At 50.5% G+C, this 17,761-nt stretch overlaps 1 protein-coding gene across 5 annotated transcripts in view; it reads left to right on the top strand.

Moving 5' to 3' along the window:
* The window catches only part of BABAM2 (BRISC and BRCA1 A complex member 2), a 450,135-nt gene that overhangs the window by 430,978 nt on the left and 1,396 nt on the right, over positions 1-17,761 (top strand). The window lies entirely within an intron of this gene.

The raw sequence follows: 17,761 nt of genomic DNA, 5'->3' as shown, positions 1-17,761 counted from the left end.
CCTACATGGGGAGGGACAGCCCAAGAATCAGTCAGAACCATCTGTGTGGCTTTTTGGGGAAGGGAACTCACCAGTCTTCTAGGTTTCTCTCTTGGGTAATAAAGGCTCTGCACAGCTGGCTTTAGGCAGTGCCTTCCAGCCACTTCTTGGGCAGAGATGTTAAATGCTGGTGGGTGCCCCTATGTGTTTGGGGGTGGGAGTAGGGGTGATGTGGGTTGCCTTGTACCAGTCTTCTCATATCCCCACCCTCTTTCTTCAGAAAAGAAAACCATTTGTGCAAACAGTTGGCAGAATGAAGACAGCCTTTGTGGTCTGATAACTTGTCTCACAGAATAAGTGCAGGCTCTCTTTCACAGAGTTTCTCTTCCAGGAAGATTGCTTAAGGTGGGAACTTCAGCTGTCCCTTGTGGTATGACTTGAGGTGGCCAGAGCAGGCGTGATGGTAACTGACCAAGTACTCCCTGCTCTGGAGAGTCTGAGGATCAGAGCCTTGGAGCTAGAGGGCAAATCCAGCTGCCTCACCTCTTTAGTATTAATTTTAAGGGAATTTGAAAATTCCAGTGCACTTATTTAGTTGATTTCTGAACATCTTCTCTGGGTTACCTTTTTTTTTTTTTTTTAAGATTTTATTTATTTATTTATTTATTCACGAGAGACAGAGACACAGGCAGAGGGAGAAGCAGGCTCCATGCAGGAAACCTGACATCAGACTCGATCCTGGGACTCCAGGATCAGCCCCTGGGCTGAAGGCGGCGCTAAACCGCTGAGCCACCCGGGCTGCACTCTGGGTTACTTGTTAACAGTTGTCTCCAGATCTCCCATCTTGAGTGGCCTTTGGTGCTGCCATAGCCAGCTTTATGCTTGACTCATCCTGTCCTTGAGGCCGAGTTCGTTAAGCCCCTAAGAGTGAGATCACTACTGGTAGGGAGTTAATGCACTTTCTAAGACCAGCCTGATCTTGGCCCTCCCCTTGGTGCCTCCTTGCTGATCCCTTTGCCCCACCCGACCAAGTGCTCTGCGGTTGAGATGGAAAAATCCACCTTAGAGCAGATGGCATTTAACCTCAGTTTCAGAGGCATAATTTGTCCCCGTAACATGAGGTGAAAATTAAAACAACGCAGGGCGTAGGTTTGAGCTGAACAGCGCCCTTGGGCTTAAGAGTGACTTTGACCTATTCCTCCCAGACCAGAATGATTATCCAGCTGCCAGAGAGTTCTTAGAGGAATCACTTTATTAAATGGTGTCACCAGTGAGGTGGTATTAGCCCTAAGACCGGCTTTATCTGCACACTCTGAAAGTAAACCTGACCGTGCAGGCAGAGCTTGCCCACGTGGAAGCCCGGAGCAGCGATCATGGGATCTTCCACTCTTTTCATTTTCTTCTTCTTGCCACAACCTGTCATGAGACCAAAAAAACTTGTTTTGAAAATGCTTGACAGCCAAAACAACCTGTTCTCAAGCCCTAGACAAGAGGGTTTGTCCTCTCTGACCATTTACGTCCTGTTAGATGTTTGACTAGCTGCTGACTGGAAAAAATGAATTTTCTGTTTTCTTCTCATATTGTTCACAGACAAGTGCCAGTGGCTTCACAGGACCTTGTTTCCCCTTTTTTTTCCACCAGAGACATTTTAAGACAGGGCCTGAGTCTCACTGATGAATGAACTTTAGCAACATATACTTAGAAGGATATAACCGATGGTTACATCTCTGCAAGCTGAGCTTGATACGTGGGTTGTCTTTCCCAGTCCTATTAGGCTTTAACCTGTGATTTTCCACTTTCATTTCGGTCCTCTCTGAAGTTAAATGTGAGAGCCCAACTCTCCAGTTTCCCCAGGGGCTAGCTTGGCCTTTCACACACCCAGGGCTCGAAGGCCTGCGGCAGTATCTCTTTTCCTCCCCTCAGGTCATGCAGGTCTCAGTTTGGGATGGTCTTGGGTGGGTCCTGTGACGGTGAAGGAGTCACTTAACTCCTTCTCTGAAAAGTCTCAGGGTTGGACTTGAATAAGAATTGGCAGACAACAGCCGGTTGTCTGATTTTATAAATAAAGTTTTATTGGAACATAGCCACACCTGGTCATTTACATATCATCCGAGGCTGCTGTCAATACAAGGGCAGAGTCAAACTGTAGAGATAGAGTATATGGCCTACAAAACAGAAACTAATTACCATTTGACCCCTTTACTGGAAAAAGTTCACTGATCCCTGGACTAGATGGTCTTTAGGGTTTTCAGATCCAGGTTTCTATGGCTTTTGAGCTTGGGGAGGCAGTCTTTTTAATAACAAGAGTTCCCGAAGTAACTAATGAGGGACTTAACTCCACTTGTAGTAGTTTGTTTCTGTAGTAGTTACAACACAAAACATGCTTTGGGATTGTTTAAGTCTACAAACGATGGGGACTTATTCTGCTGTTTTTACTTTTTATTTTGCTATGTGCCTATGTTGATCTGCTGGCTCTGCCATCCATGGTGTTCACCAGTTTTAGAAAAAAGATACCCCAGCTGTGCAGGTCTGATAGCATTCAGTGGCATGGTTCAGGGTAAGATACCATTTGTACCCCATGGAGGAGAGCACTAATTTTTTGGCGTGATAGCCATGGCAGTAAAAGGGAGCCAAATACTGCCTTGAGAACCTGTGTGGCTGCCCACACCTGCCCCACCCCCTTTCTGTCTGTCCATGAGTCTGGGCTGTAGGATGGGGTGGAGTAGCCCAAGTCAGGTAGGTTCGTGGCTGTGGTGAGAAAAACAAATGGGTCCTGAAGATGCCTTAAAAAATTCAGAGACTAGGAAAGAACTAATCTCTTTCATTTTCTTCTCTCATTAGCAACCCAAACAAGATTCTAATTTATAAAATTTGCATCCTAGTGACATGCATCCCCTGCATGTAATAGAGAATCCAAAGTACAGAAATGAATGATCCTCTTCTAGGGCCACGCTGGTCTATAAAGAACTTTTGTGCTAACTAGAAAAGGTGCCCCCTTTGGGTTGGTGCAAAACAGAGTTCAACTAATAGCTTTGGGAATTAAAAAATTAAAAACCCTGTCTGTTTCTCTGGGCATATAGCCCTGGGAGAGCACACAGCTTAGCAAGTAGAGCATGGAAGAACTTTTGGCTCCCACTTGCTCCCTTGGCCAGTCAGATGCCTTTGTGCAGAGTAGAAGCTGCACTCCCAAATGTATCAGCCCCTCTTGATACCTGATATCTTAGATATCTGTGGGACCTCCTCACAGAGGCCCTGCTGGCCAATGACAGGTTAACACTGCTTGGCCTTGGTTTCTGAGGCCACGGCAGCCTGGGCTGGCTCCTGGCATGCCCATTTTACCTGTCCCTGCCAGCGGTGCTTCATGGCAAGGGTGGCTCAGAGCCTCAGGGCTGGCAGAGGGGCGTCCCACCGCCAGAAGCATGAAGACTTGGTCCCCTCCCAGCAGGCATCATAGAGTTTGATCTACTTGAGGTGCATATTGAAGAGCCCACGTCCTGGCTCTTCTTTGCCAACCTGTGACCTGAAACTGGCTCTCAGCTTCAGGAATGCACGTGACTTTCAAGAGTTGTATCTCAGAGGTAATGTGCGAACAGCACAAAAAAAAAATGTGTTAAGAGGTCCAGAAGACGGCAGCCCTGATGGCCCAGCGATTTGGCACCGCCTTCAGCCTGGGGTATGATCCTAGAGACCCGGGATCGAGTCCCACGTCAGGCTCCCTTCATGGAGCCTGCTTCTCCCTCTGCCTGTGTCTCTGCCTCTCTCTCTCTCTGTCTGTCATGAATAAATAAATAAAATATTTTTAAAAAGAGAGGTCCAGAAGAGATGAGCGGTTGGAACTGACCTCACTCCCGAGGCATTGGGTTACATGTCACCCGGTGTGTGCAGTGACACCATTCCATCGGGGCACCCCTCCTCCGCAGGGTGTGTCGTCAGAGTGGTTTTCAGAAGGTTGTTATGAACCCTTCATGGGTGAGATGACTTTGTGGTCAGATATGGTTTCCAGCTTTCAGCTCACATTGGGAATTGTGTTCGGGCCAACCGTGTGAGCAAATTTTGAAAGATTCCTAACCTGCCCTTTCCATTCCACATCTAGTAGCGGTTCCCAGCAGTTCAGAGGCTAAAGGATTGGGAAGAAAGAGAAACTGGGAGCCCACTATAGCTCAGGACTTCATATCTACTTTCTGTCCCCTTTCTTGGTTCTGCAAGGCTGCTGGGAACAAGAGGGAATGGTTTGTCATTGTCTCAAGTCCCTAAAATGTGCAGAGCTCTCTGCTAAGGAACAGAGCTCTCTGTGTCTAAGCACTACTCTCTGTGCCCTAGAAAGATGCCAGAGAGAGGGAAGGAGTGGGACGTGGGCATCCGTGCTACCGCACCCTGTGGGGAAGGGTAATGGTAGCCCAGTGAAGCCAGGCCTGGGGAAGAACCCTGTAGTTAGTTTGGGACCAGAGGCCCAGGAGCTGAGAAACAGAAAGCTTACACTTAGCAAATGTTTCTGATTTTGAAAACTTACTACTTCACCTCAGCAGGCTCACGGTGATGCCCCTCGCTTTCAGCTGCAGATGCTCTGCACAGACATGGGATTGGGGTTGGGAGCAGCTCTGAGCTGGGCCCTTCCGGTGGCCCATCGTGACCCAAAGCCAGTTAGTAGAATGGGAGTGCCTCAGCACCATGCCCTTTTTGCTCCCAACCTGTGGCCTCAGGAGGGCACAGAAGATCTTCCCGGGTAGGCTCTGTGCTCGCATGGGGCACTTGCTTGTACCCGGAGCCCCTGTGCCTTCACCACACAGCTGACCTCCTGCAGGTTACCTGTTCTCTTCAAGTCTTGTCTCCTCATATATCTAGGGAGGGGGTAGAGCAGTGGTATCTCTTTCATACACTTGATTGTTGCTTGGATTTTAAGATTTTATTTATTCATGAGAGACAGAGAGACAGAGAGAGAAGCAGGCTCCCTGTGGGGAGCCCGATGCGGGACTGATCCTGGGACTCCAGAATCACGACCTGAGGGCAGACGCTCAACCACTGAGCTACCCAGGCACCCCTGTTGCTTGGATGAAAATGAGGTTATTTTCAAAGCAGATTATAAACTATAAAATACCAAGTATCAAGGTCATTCATTCGCTTATTCAACCAATGTCAAATGCCTGCTAGACTCCAGCACTATTTAGGCAGTGGTCACAGGTATTCCAGACCCTCTTGTGAAGAGGAACTGTGCCAGCAGTGCTTCTTGACTGGAAGTGAAGCAGGAGTTGCTCAGAGTGTGTTCCTGCAGCCATGTCGGGGGAGGGGAGGGCGGGAGGAAAGGAAACTAAAATGGTTTGAGCTCTTACCACGTGCCTGGCACAGCTTCCTCATAACAACCACACAAGTTGAGTCCTATGGGAAACACTCGGAGATTCAGGGTGGTTAAGTAGCTTTCCCAGAGACACACAGGTACCAAGGGACCGATCCATATTTGAATCCGGATCTCTCTGACTCCAAAATCCACATTCTTCCCTCCGAAGCAGGTAGGGATGGTTAGGGGGTGCTCCTCTTGCCACAGAATGACACACTCTCTCTAAATGCTCTGATTTGTCTTCTCTCAAATATCCCCCAGATCAATGACTCAGGCCAAATCCTGGTCAAAAATGATCACCCCTGATTCTGGCCAGAAAGTGGGAATCATGTGAAAGCAAAGCAGAATGAAGCTATATCACCACAAGCCAAACCTCATGTTCATGAGGGTCCAGGTTTTAGGAAAACAACAGCCTTCGATGCACGCTCAAAATTCCTTCTGTGGTAAAGCCCCATGAGAAAAATCTCACCCAAACAATGTACTCTTGGCAAAAGGAGGGTGGGTGTCTTTTCAGGCATAAAGCTACCAGCAAGGACCCAGAAATCAGTCAAAGGAGTTGTTTATTAACCCCAGGAGAGCTAGCTTTGGGAAACAAACTTAGCAAAGGATTTCACTTACCCCCATCATGAGGCCTGTCTTGCCTCTAACTCCTTGGAGAGGAAAGGGGATCACGGAACTCTTGTCCTGATGTCAGTTCCCGGCTCAGCAACTGGCACATCCTTTTCTTAGGTTTAGCACCAAGTATTTATTCTGATAAAGAAGGGTTTAAAAAAGAATGAACAAGGTCATTATCTGGCTTGGTCTGCAAAAACCAGTCCCTGCAATCGACAGTTACTGCCTAAACTTAATAGATTTAGGAAAAAAGGATATTCATTCACTGTTAGTCAATCATTTGACAGAAAATGAGAGTATTTCTGTGTCACTGAGGTACAGTCCCCCCAAAATGAACACAGAGGTCCCTAGTGTCTACACCAGAGGGGATGGGGAATCTAAAGAGCCACTTCAAAGCTGAGTAGACCCAGGGCTCCAGAGCCAGCAACATTCCTGCCCAGGACTCCTGCCCACAGTGTTCAGGAAGGCAGCCTGGCCCTGGGGCCCAGAGCGCATGGTGGAGGCTCAGCTGCCCTGACCATTCAGTTCATGAGGGCCCCCTAAACCTTGGCTGACTGTAAGCCACTGTGCTCCGCTCGAGGGTGGTCACAGAAACAGGCAGCATGTATACAAGAGACATCAACCTGCTCAAGCAATTCAGGTAGGATGTTTTGTTCCAAAAGACACAAGTAGGACCGAGGGGCAGGGGCTCCCAAGGGACAGATTTCAGTTTTGAATAAGGGAAAACAGTATAACTAGTAGACATGCCTTTAAATAATGAGCTCTCCTCATGAAAGGTATTCAGGCCAGGGCTAGAGGATCATCCCTCGGAAGTATTGTTAGGGCAAGTCCTGCCTTGGGCAGCATCCCAAGATCTCCTCCACTGTGTTTCTGCTTAGTACCAAATGAGTGGCTCAACAATGGTGCTATGGCTTCAGAGGCAGGACAAAAGCCATGGCTGGGGTTGACAGCCACCGGCTTTGTGGAGGGCCTGATGATCATGCCAGGCCTTGAGGGTGTGCAGATTTGGTAGCAAGGGAAGCCCCCAACATGTTGCACGGTCCAGAAAAGTTCCCTTTACCTGCAAAGCAAATGAGTGCCTGCTTAACTGGCTCCCAGAGTTGTAAAGGGGAATTAATTACTGTTTGTGATACACTTTAAGATTCCCCGATGAAAGACCTTGTATAAATGCAAATTATTATTATTGTCATTAAAGGTGCTAGACGTCTGGCCTGCTGGATAATGCCCTGGTATAGCTCTGAGCAGAAAAGAAAGCACACTCCAGGTAGAAAGTTTGCTCTGGTTGTTCCAGAGCAATAGCACTAAGAAAGAGCGGGTCACAGAGGGCTTGGCTTATGACTATGAAAGTGAAGCCACTCAGCTCCTGACCAGAATTAGCATGCAGCCCTCTGCTCTGGGAGTCACGCGTCTGTGTGCCTCTGAGGGCCAGGGCCCTACTCAGATTCATTCCTTGATCCCTGTAAGATCCGGCCCCATGACTAGAGCAGGAGCTAGCCATGAATGAGCAAAAGTTTGGCTGTCTGCTGTTCTGAAGGATGAAAGGAAGATGGCCAGGATGGATGCTGGCCACCCAATCTTGGGGTCCTATGTCAGATCTAGAGACAAAAGGGAGAGATCTAGAAACCTCAGATGTATGATGTCTCCAATGATGCTTATTAAGGCTTTGAGAGAACCCCTCTAGCAAAGCATAGGGAGAGGTGGCTAATTAATTACTGTTTCCACTTAAAGACACTGTCTCTGGGTAAATTGGTTGGATTGCTACCAAAGGATGATGATGATAATAATAATAATAATAATAATAATAATAATAATAGATAATAGAGTATTAGACCTGGAAGTGAACTCAGAAGCCATCCCTTCACTTTACAGATAAGCCACCTGGGGTTCAAAGAGGTGAGATGGCCCATCCCCAGTCACATAGCAAGTTAGAGGCAGAGCTGGGATCACACTTCAGGCCTCCCCATTCCTAGTCTACAGTTCAATTATATCAAGATAGTAATACCTCCCATTTTCCAGCACTTTACAGACATAGTAATTCTCAAAAACCCTGGAGAGTTTTAGGATGCCAGATGACTGTAATATTAAAGGATCTTCTGGGGTTCCTTATTTAGAGAACATTTGTGATGCCTGTCATGTGCACCTGGGTAGATCGCACATGTCTTTCTTGTACTTTCTTTCCCGTCTCACGGACATTCAGGGTAGGTCTCCTTCTTCATTAGGGTGCTTTCATACTTCGAGGAACCAGAGGGACAAGCAGAGGGAGGCCAGGTTCATCCCTTTATCCCTTGTTATTGCAGTCAAAATTCTACTGCAAAGCCACCCGGTGCAGGTCCCTAGGAGGGGGACTGAAGAGACCAGTCAGCACCTCTGGACACAAAAGCCTCTAAGAGGGAGGGCCGTTTAGAGGGGTTTGCAAGAACAAATGTGGGTGTAACGGGAGCTGGCAATAAGGAACTCTCTAAATTCATTACTGGGCTGTGGGCAATTCCAGTTTTAATAGAGGAAACTGAAATATAACTAAAGTGATGTTTGGGAGGGGAGGCTCAGCAAATCAAAGCACTGGAGAAATCCTGTAGTGCACTCCCTCACTGTGTAGACAAGGGTTCTGACTCAGGGTCATACAGCGGCCCAGAGGTAGAGCCCTGGATTCCCTACTACATCACTAGCTCTTTTTCCTCTGGAAACCATGGCTCTGTGGAAAGAATGTTTACTTTGGAGTCAGGCAGCTCTGCATTTATAAATAACATTGCCACCAATTACCTGTGTGATCTTAGAAAAATTACTTTGCATCTCTGAATCATAGATTTCTCATTGGCAAGGATAGATAATAAGGCCTACCCAGTAGAAGGCCCAGGAGGAGAAGTCAACGTAAAATAATACAGATGAAAGCAGCACGATATCTAGCATGTAGTAGGCACCCCCCTCCTTTATACTTGCAGCTTCCACGGTTTGTTTGGTTTTTTAACCGCAATCCACGGGAACACATTTATCTTATATCCTAATCCAATATTTATAACTCAAACAAAAGTTTCATGAAAAACTACTTTCCCTTGCCGCATGTGATACACTCTGATGTTATTTTGTTTCATTTGAATGCCAGTCGGGACCCACTAAATTGATTTTACAATCATCACACCCATCATTTGAACGAGCCTATTTGATACCACGTGTGGATCTCATTTACCCACATTGCATGTGTGCCGGCCCTTTCCTTCCAGTCCTTCCTTCCTGCCCTTGCTGTCTGTAACTGGCACGCGGGCCCAGAGCTCCCTGTAGACAGCCGCGCAGGACCCCGGGCTTGGCACAGAGGAGAAGGAGCCCTGCAGAGCAGGTGAGCCCCTCTGCCTGCCCTCTCCCTGACCGTCCGCGGGGCACTTGACCGAGAGAACCCGTGAGGCCTTCCACCTGCCATGGTTCTGCCTCCCGCCAGCCTGCTGGAGAATGCCGCTACTCTCCCAGCCCAGCATTGCCTACCTGAAGTTTCTGTGAAGGCCCCTGCAGCCCAGCGGGGCGGGGAGGCCTCGGGCACCCTTTCCCATTACATAATTTCTTCTTTTGGAATTCTGCTCTTCCGTCTGTAAACCCCAGAGCCAGATGTCTGGGAATAGGATTCCAGCTGCCAGGAAAGGGGATTAGAAAGGGAAAGAAGAGGCCCGTGGCCATCCTTGCCGCCCCTCCCTCAGGTGTGCATGGGACATCTATCTGTGAGCACCCCGCTGTGCAGATGAATACCTGGAGAGGGGGGGGCAGCAGCAGCCACGGAAGACATGAACTGCGGCCTCCAGATGCTGAGAGTCTAAGTGGGAGAACCCAGATTTCAGCAGACACCACTTTATTTTTTTTTTAAGATTTTATTTATTCATGAGAGACAGAGAGGCAGAGACACAGGCAGAGGGGGAAGCAGGCTCCATGCAGGGAGCCCCACATGGGACTCGATCCCGGGTCTCCAGGATCACGCCCTGGGCCAAAGGCAGGCGCTAAACTGCTGAGCCACCCAGGGATCCCCAGCAGACACCACTTTAAAACCCCAGGGACATTCTCTAGAGAGGACAGGATTGTTCTGTGCCCCCAAAGACTTGATTTCCTAAGTGTCAGTCTTCTGGAGGTCAGCACTCTCTTACAGAGGCTGATGCTGGGCAGTGTCGAGCAGGAACCTCGTGGCACAATGCCCACTGGAGTGTGACTTGGGGCTGGGACCTACACTCAGCGTGGCCAGCTCAGCGGGGCCCCTGAGCACTTCCCTTTTGAGGTCTATCCTTTGGTTTTTCCCTCTTCACTGACTAAGAGCTGGGGGTGGGGTGGGGTAACCTGTGACCTTAGCAGTGACTCGCTGCCATCAGGTGGGCAGCTTCTCCTCAGCGCAGGTGAGCACAGAAGCAGCCCTTGCCCTGGCAGGGCCCACGGAGGGACCTTGGCACCCTCCACCGGCATCCACACAGCCATCTGCCGGAGCCAGTGCTCGGCTCCTGTTCGTGCAGCCTCAGGCAGAGCAAGCAGAAGATGGGTGCCGGCTGCCGAGGCCCCTGCCATCTGAGGCACAGTGGGCAGGTGCAGACCGGGACACAAGGTGAGCACAGGGCTGTGGCTCTGCTCTGGGGCCCCAGGCAGTGCCCTCTCCTTAGCTCCCACACTCACTGTCTGGCTTCGGGTACACCCCGTTATCTCAGCCCACCCCCCCACATGGGGGCCCCGCCTTTTTCAGCGGCCACACCATACCGATACCCTCTCCTCCCAGCCTATCCTAAAGTGGGTTCAGGATGGATATGGCATCAGGCTAAGGGGAATGAGATAGGAGGACTGGGGGATCCCTGGGTGGCGCAGCGGTTTGGCGCCTGCCTTTGGCCCAGGGCGCGATCCTGGAGACCCGGGATCGAGTCCCACGTCGGGCTCCCGGTGCATGGAGCCTGCTTCTCCCTCTGCCTGTGTCTCTGCCTCTCTCTCTCTCTCTCTCTCTGTGACTATCATGAATAAATAAAAAAATTAAAAAAAAAAAAAAAAGATAGGAGGACTGGCCCAGATTCTGCCCCTAACTCCTGGGCCTCTGGTCAGCCTTGGGGCAGACCTGCCTGCCTGCTTCCCTCCTTCCTTGCTTCATGCGCCGAGCTGGCATCGCTTGCTGTGAGGCCCAAAGGAAAGTGAGCCCTACTGAACATTCAAGGTGGACCATCCCCGGATTCTGCCCTTGGCTCACAGAGAAGACCTATGCTAGCAGCCGTAATTATTGTATGCCGTGTTAGAGGAACCACTAACTTTTCTGGCCCTCAGTTTTCCCTTCCCTGTCATGATTGAGCTGTAGGACCTCTGAGTTTTCCTTTTGTTCCAAAATTTTATAATTCTAAAGCCAAATGTCTACATTCGCTTGAGAAATATCTGTTGAGTCGCTGTGTGTTGAGCCCTGTACGCAATGCTGGGACGCCAAGCGGGATGAATGTGACCATGGTCTGCCCTCAAGGAGTGGATGGTGGCTGTGGCAGGGTGGTTGGAAGAGGACAGATGTGTGCGCGCAGGGGTGGAGCCTGGTGGAGGTCAGGGGTCCTGTGGCTGGGGGCGGCTCGGGGGCCCATAAGGGCTAGCCATCCCTCCCCATCATGAGGCCAGCTGACCCCTCCTTCCTCCCTCACCTACTCATCACACGACCCCAGAGGAGGCCAAGGGGACAGAGACACCTGCAGCCCCTGGGAGCAAGAAGCCGGCTGCAAGCTGCCGTAGCCCGGAGCGACTGGCCAGGCTCCAGAGGGCCTCCTTGGAGGGCCTCAGAGGAGAGAGAACCACTAGGTAATTTTGATGATTTTAGTAAGCATTTAAAAATACCCTGTGATTTAGAAGGAGCCAGATTTCATCCCAATACTTTGATGTCTAGGTTCCTGGTCGGTTGTTTGTTGAAATCCTCCTAAAACGGCATCTGATTTAATTCAACACATACTGAGACTACAGTTCCAGCCGCCGGCAGTCTCACAGGCGAGGAGCCCGAGCTGTACAAGATGTAGTCTAGACACCAATCTAAACATTCCAGACTCAAGGCAGACCGTGGCTGGGCCTGAGGTGGGAGGCCCCGTGTGCCATGGAATCCAGCAGAGGGGGGATTAATTCCAGCTGAGGCTGAGGGCCATTGCATGAAGCCAAGAGCACGTGAGGCGAGGTGCCCAGTAAGGTATCAAGCCTCTGCATCTCAAGCGTGTTGATTTTCTTGTTTTGGAAGTTTGAACCCCCTAAAAATGAACCAGGCATCTTCAGGGATTGGCACATTTACGGTGACTATGTGAACCAGTTACAACCACTTGTTTGTTCCTAAAGCCCACACCAGAGAGCCAAGCTGATGTCGCTTGGGGCACAGCCACAAAATAAGCTTCCATTGTGCCAGTCGCTTGCCCACCAAGTCACTCAGAGCTGGATGGGCAGTCTTCACCGGGGCCTTTGGAGGGTTTGGGGTGAAGGATATTGGAGTAGAACCAGGTCTCTTTGTAGAGATCCTATTTTAAGGATGACCCCTATGACACAAGTAACCCCAAATGAGTCAGTGTGTACAGTGCCCATCCAGGACAATGAGGACAAAGCAAGACCACGAGAAATGATTAGCAGGACTTGTCTCACACTATTTACAGGACTGCTTTGATTTTCAGACCACAATCGGTTTTCATATGACTGATTAAAAACATGTGCCAGTTGAAGTCACAGCTGCAGAAGAAAAGTGGAAAAAGCAATGAGCCTTAGATGTTTTGGAACTTGCCTCTATTTGCAAAAATGAATTCTGACTTGATTTATATTTCCTTGATTTCCTGACAATGAGGGTCATGTCCCTGAACCACTTCTCCCACCCCACCCCACTCCACCACACGTTGGCCTGTCTCTGGCAACATCATAAAGCTCATCTCATGATTGCCCAGAGAAAAGTATTTGAATTCCAGCAAGAGACTATGGAGTTCTGTTTCAGAAGAAGATCATTGTAATTTGGAAAATAAGAAGTACCCCAAAAAATGAGGCAAAAGGCAGCAAGGCCACGGGGTCTCCCATGTGGCCCCTTATGTGGCTGTGGAGTGAGAAGCATCATTCCAGGGGCGCCGAGATCAGGGTACCAGTGGGCAGGTACCTTCCCTGAATTCCCAAAGCTTCTGTTTTCTGGCCTGCAAACTGAGAGCAGGGCTTCCTGCCACACTGGACAGGGGCGTGCTTAACCTGCCTCCTGTAGCTCCTTCCCTTTCTCCAGAACCCTTAACCTCTTTAGGCTTTCTTTTCTGTTTTTGCTTTTGTTTTCTTAAAGCTGTATCGGTTCAGATGTTCAGGTGTTGATCTCATGGATTTCTGTTCTTTTGAAAAGATCCATCAAATAAATATGGAACTATAGTTCCAGGAGGGAAAATCCCTGTTGATGAGCCTTTGTTGGGCAGAGTTCCTAACTCCCTTGCCCTGAAGGCCTCTGAGGATTTCCCTGATGTTCCCTGTCATAACTAACTCTTCAGGGTCTCCAGAGCCCCTTCCCCAGAACGCGCTAACACCTTGTTATGGCACCTCCCCTCGGTAGGAGGACAGAGGGGCACCTGAGGAACCAGCCTTCCATCCTTTTTTGTGAAGTGCCTGTGGTGCCACTAAACATCTTCTCGGAGCCATGCGGGGTTCTTCGCTGATCCTGTCTTATTGGTGAAAGAGCATCGCAAATAGTAACAGCCGCCACCGCAGCCTGACCGCACTGCCGCCATCTGTGACGTGGCTAGGGCTAGGGCCCCAACTTAACAGATGAAGAACCAAGACCCAAAGAAGTTAAGTGGCTTGCTCAAAGTCATCTTAAAACCATAACTGGATGGCATTAAGAGATCATCAAGTATAATCTTCCTGTTACAGGTGAGGAAACTGAGTCCCAGTTCCAGATGACACAGCAAGCCAAAGCCTGGACTGAACACATGTCTTCTGCTTCATGACTCAATACTCTTTCCACTTGACCCACTGACACCCCCTTACAACACATATTACCGCCCCTTCCTGAACAGAAGGGGGACCCAGCCAACTTTGACGGCCCCATCATGGGCAACAAGAGCCCTGTGATTCTTAAATATCCCTCTAGTTCCCAAACCACACCCTTGACCAGAGCCTCGCACAGAAGCACACCCAGCAGGCTCGGGCAGAGACAGCAGAGCCTGCAGGTGACTCTTGGTGCACAGCTCATCCTTAGATAACCCAAGTGTGCCACTGGCAGCTCTGGACTGGATTTCAAGAGATACACAGTGTCCCGACAAGGTTGGCTGGGCGTCCAACCCCGACACTGGCCATCTCTGTGCCTGCAAGTGCCAGCTCAGTGTGATGAGCGAGAAGTTATCCAAGAAGCCATGGCTGAAAGGACGAACTGAGGGTGGGACCCAAGGCCCCTCTTCTGCAGCCACACATGCTCCAGCTGTTCCCACAGACTCAGAGCCTCTCCCCTCAGGCCCAGCATGGTCCCCATGGTAACAGTTGACATCTATCAGTCATCTCTTAAGCCAGGCACCAAGCCAAGGGCTGACTTGGACCATCTCATTTAATCCTCACAAGGATTACCCTTCAAGGCAAGTTAAGGTTATTTTTCCCCTTTTATAGTTGAAGAAATTAAAGCTAACGAGGTGAGTCACTTGCCCAAGCGATACAGCCAATAAGGAACAGCACCAGGCCGGGAGCCCAGGTGTGGCTGGCTCCAGAGTGCACGCCACACACCCGGCCTTGTCCTTCCTGGCCCACGGCCTGCAGGACCTTGGAGATCACCAGGCTCAGCTCCCTGTGCTTTGTTCATGAGGAGGGTGACACCTGGAATGGGGAAGGGATTTCCTGCTGAGTGCCCCCTTCCCTGTTGCCTGGCTCCTGGTCAGAGGGATCTGGCTACCTCGCTCCTTGCCTAGGAGCCAAGGCCTGGCCAGAGCTGCTCTGAAGTCATGGAAAACCTACCCAGCTTCGGCGGGGGGTCAGTTCTTGAAGTTTTATTCTTTTCACCTGAGACTCGGGAATTGGCCGGAGCTGTGATTTTATAACGCCTGGAGGAAAGAACCGAGACCAGGGAGGGAGGTCAGGACCTTACTTTGTCTTGAGGCATATTTAGCTCGAATTTGGTCTAAAAATAAATTCACTTCCAGTGTAAATAGATAGAATGATGAGTTTGACCAACACAGGGCCTCTCCCTGCAGGTCCTCTGGGCCAGTCAGTGGAGGTGAGGAGGCCTGCCCTCCCCCGCCCGAGGTCCACTTACACTTCAGAGCTTGCCATCCACTTTGTCTTTGGGTCAAAGAGGTTTTTAAAAGGTGACGGATAACTAGTGCTTTTGGCAAGCTATACCCTGGGCAGGTCTCCGTTTTCTCTGATAAAAAGTGAGATAAATGAAAACAGCACTTAAAAAAAAAAATCTGTAAACGGGTGGGAGCCAGTCACCATTTCCCCTTCCTCCTCCTCCCGCTCCCTGGACTGACTTGTGAGGAGCCAAGCGGAGCAGCCCTCACTGACAACAGCTGGTAGCCTCATGCCTCTAAATAGCCCTCCTCCACACTGCTTCCCCTTGGCGTCACGCAGCTTGCCCTGGCAGGGAAAGCCCAGGACAGAACAGGAAACTTCAGAACTTTCTGAAGAAGGAAAGAGCTTGCTCTAAAGCATGCTCCCTCTTGCCAAGACCTTTAGGCCTAAAGGAGCTCATATTGCTGCAGCCTGGACCCCCGAAGTTTCTAAGGGAAAACTGAACTGATCCGATTTGCTTCAGGACCGGGACTGTGTGACTCTGGTGCTGCAGGAAGGGAGAGAGAGGGGTAGGGGAGGAGGAGAGAGATAGGGAGAGCTCCCTGCCCCAGCAGCAGCCGGCCCCCTCCACTCACTTCATCAGGTGCCTGTTGCAGGGCCAACTTCTACCTCAGATGGGGGGACACTGCCTTGCCCATGGGTGCCGGTGTCGGCCACACTCCACGGGATACTTGAAGCAGCAAAGCAGACACAGTGGAGATTAGCAGCAGCCTGTCAGTCTCTGTCCCTTGAGGATGGGCCACCAGGCTCTCCTCCAGTGGATGCATGCATGTCACTGGGCAAACAGCAGCAGATGGAACGTGGGTGAGAATGAGTGGCCCACACATCTGGGTGATGGCAGACAGTCAGCAAGGTCCCTTCCCACACTATCCCGGGCAAGCGTCATGTCAGGGTGGGCTCGTCACCCCTGCTCACTGTGGGAAGCAAAGCTTCCCTTGCCCTGTCAGCCTGGCTCTAGGCCTGTGGCTCTCCGGACCTCAGCGCCATCCCTCCCGTCCATAAGAATGCGTATAGTGGTACAGCTGGCAGAAAAGGGCTTTGGACTCGTAGGTCTCAGAGACAGTGACAGTTTGGCAGGCTCAGGACTGTGTCAGACAGGATGTGCATGGAAGAGAGTGCTTTATCTTTCTTTCTCACTAACTGCTGGCATAATTTGACATTGGAGAATGGGCTGCATTTTTTCAGTCCCTAAATATCACATTTGTCCACTCTCTGAGGCTACTCTCACCTCAAACAATCTGTAATGGACACACCTTAACTCTATTGCAAACCAGTAGCCATCGGTAGTGATGTCACCTGTAGCCACTAAGTCTCGCTGAGTGTTGTCTGTCGGCTGGCCTGTGGGCTCATGGGGAAGATGCGCTCCCCGCTTGCCGGGACCCGCCATGCAGCCTGGCAAGTACAACATACATGCATATGTGGCACACAGTCTGGGGGAAGCACAGAGATTGTCTTGGCAACCAAGCGAGACCTGATAGGAGTCAGGGCATTTGGCCTGAGCATGAATTTCCCAGAGGTGGGAAATAGCACAAGTGAGGAAGAGCAGGTGGCCAGATTGGAGTTGGGGGCTTCCATCCTGGACCTTGCATGGGCTTCAGGGGGTCTGGGACAGGATCCTTAGCTTTCTCAGCTTCTCTAGGGAGGGGTGCATGAGCCTGAAAATGTGGTGGAAGGACAAAAACAAATTAGTGACATGTTGGAGCCAGAGAGTGAACATCATTGAGTGCCAGGCTGCAAGTCTGGGGAACACGCAGGGTGTGTTTGGGGTAGTGGCAGAGACCCATACTTGAAGAAAAGGTATTTAGTTGCAACAGAAAGGCCAAGTAAGCCTGAATCCAGGGGGCAAACAGCCTTCTGCACCAGTTGTGTTGAAAGGTAACAAGACCAGGAGCCATGGGGTGTCACAGAGCATAGAGGGACATGGTGGAGGAAAAAGAACCTTCAGGAGAATTCACCACAAGGCTTTAGGAGCGGTGGAAACACGGCTCTGTAACAGAAGTACGAATGGGCCAAAGCGCATTCATGACAACATTGAGGAACCCTTCACTTGGAGCACACTGGCTTAAACTCCAGAGGTGTCCAGGTCAGAGTCCTGCAAGTGGCTGGAATGTGGGACCGGAAGTGTGGCAGAGAAATGAGGGCCCAAGGCCCAGATGAGGTGATTCTGTGCTGAGTGAGTTGTGTGAGCCTGAGCAGAGCACCATGTGTGAGGGATCTGGGGGGCAAGACAGGAGGATTCCAGAGAGGGGGAGCTCACGAGGAGGCACAGCAAGGAGCAGGGAAAGGAGCCCTAGGGTGTGGAATGTCACCCGGGAGGACACCTTCCCAAGAGAGGAGCCCTCACATAATGCTGCACAGAGCCTGCAGAGGCCAGGGTGGCAAAAGCCAGGGCAAAGTGGTGACATTTGAAAGCAGTTTCGGTTGACTTGGTGTCAGAGCAGCGGGGCAGGCAGTCAGGTGTCACATAACTGCATAGTGGGGCCCCAGGGCCTTTTGACTTATGCGGGGCTACTTACCCCTGCATCGAAGGAGCCCTGTTAGGGGCCTTTGTGGTCCTGGTGATGACAGGGCCTCTTGGTGGCCCGTTCTGATTAA

Source organism: Canis aureus, chromosome 12, assembly GCF_053574225.1.
Source record: "Canis aureus isolate CA01 chromosome 12, VMU_Caureus_v.1.0, whole genome shotgun sequence".
Classification (NCBI taxonomy): domain Eukaryota; kingdom Metazoa; phylum Chordata; class Mammalia; order Carnivora; family Canidae; genus Canis; species Canis aureus.
The sequence above is the reverse complement of the archived record's forward strand: the minus strand, read 5'-3'. Positions and strand labels throughout refer to the sequence as shown.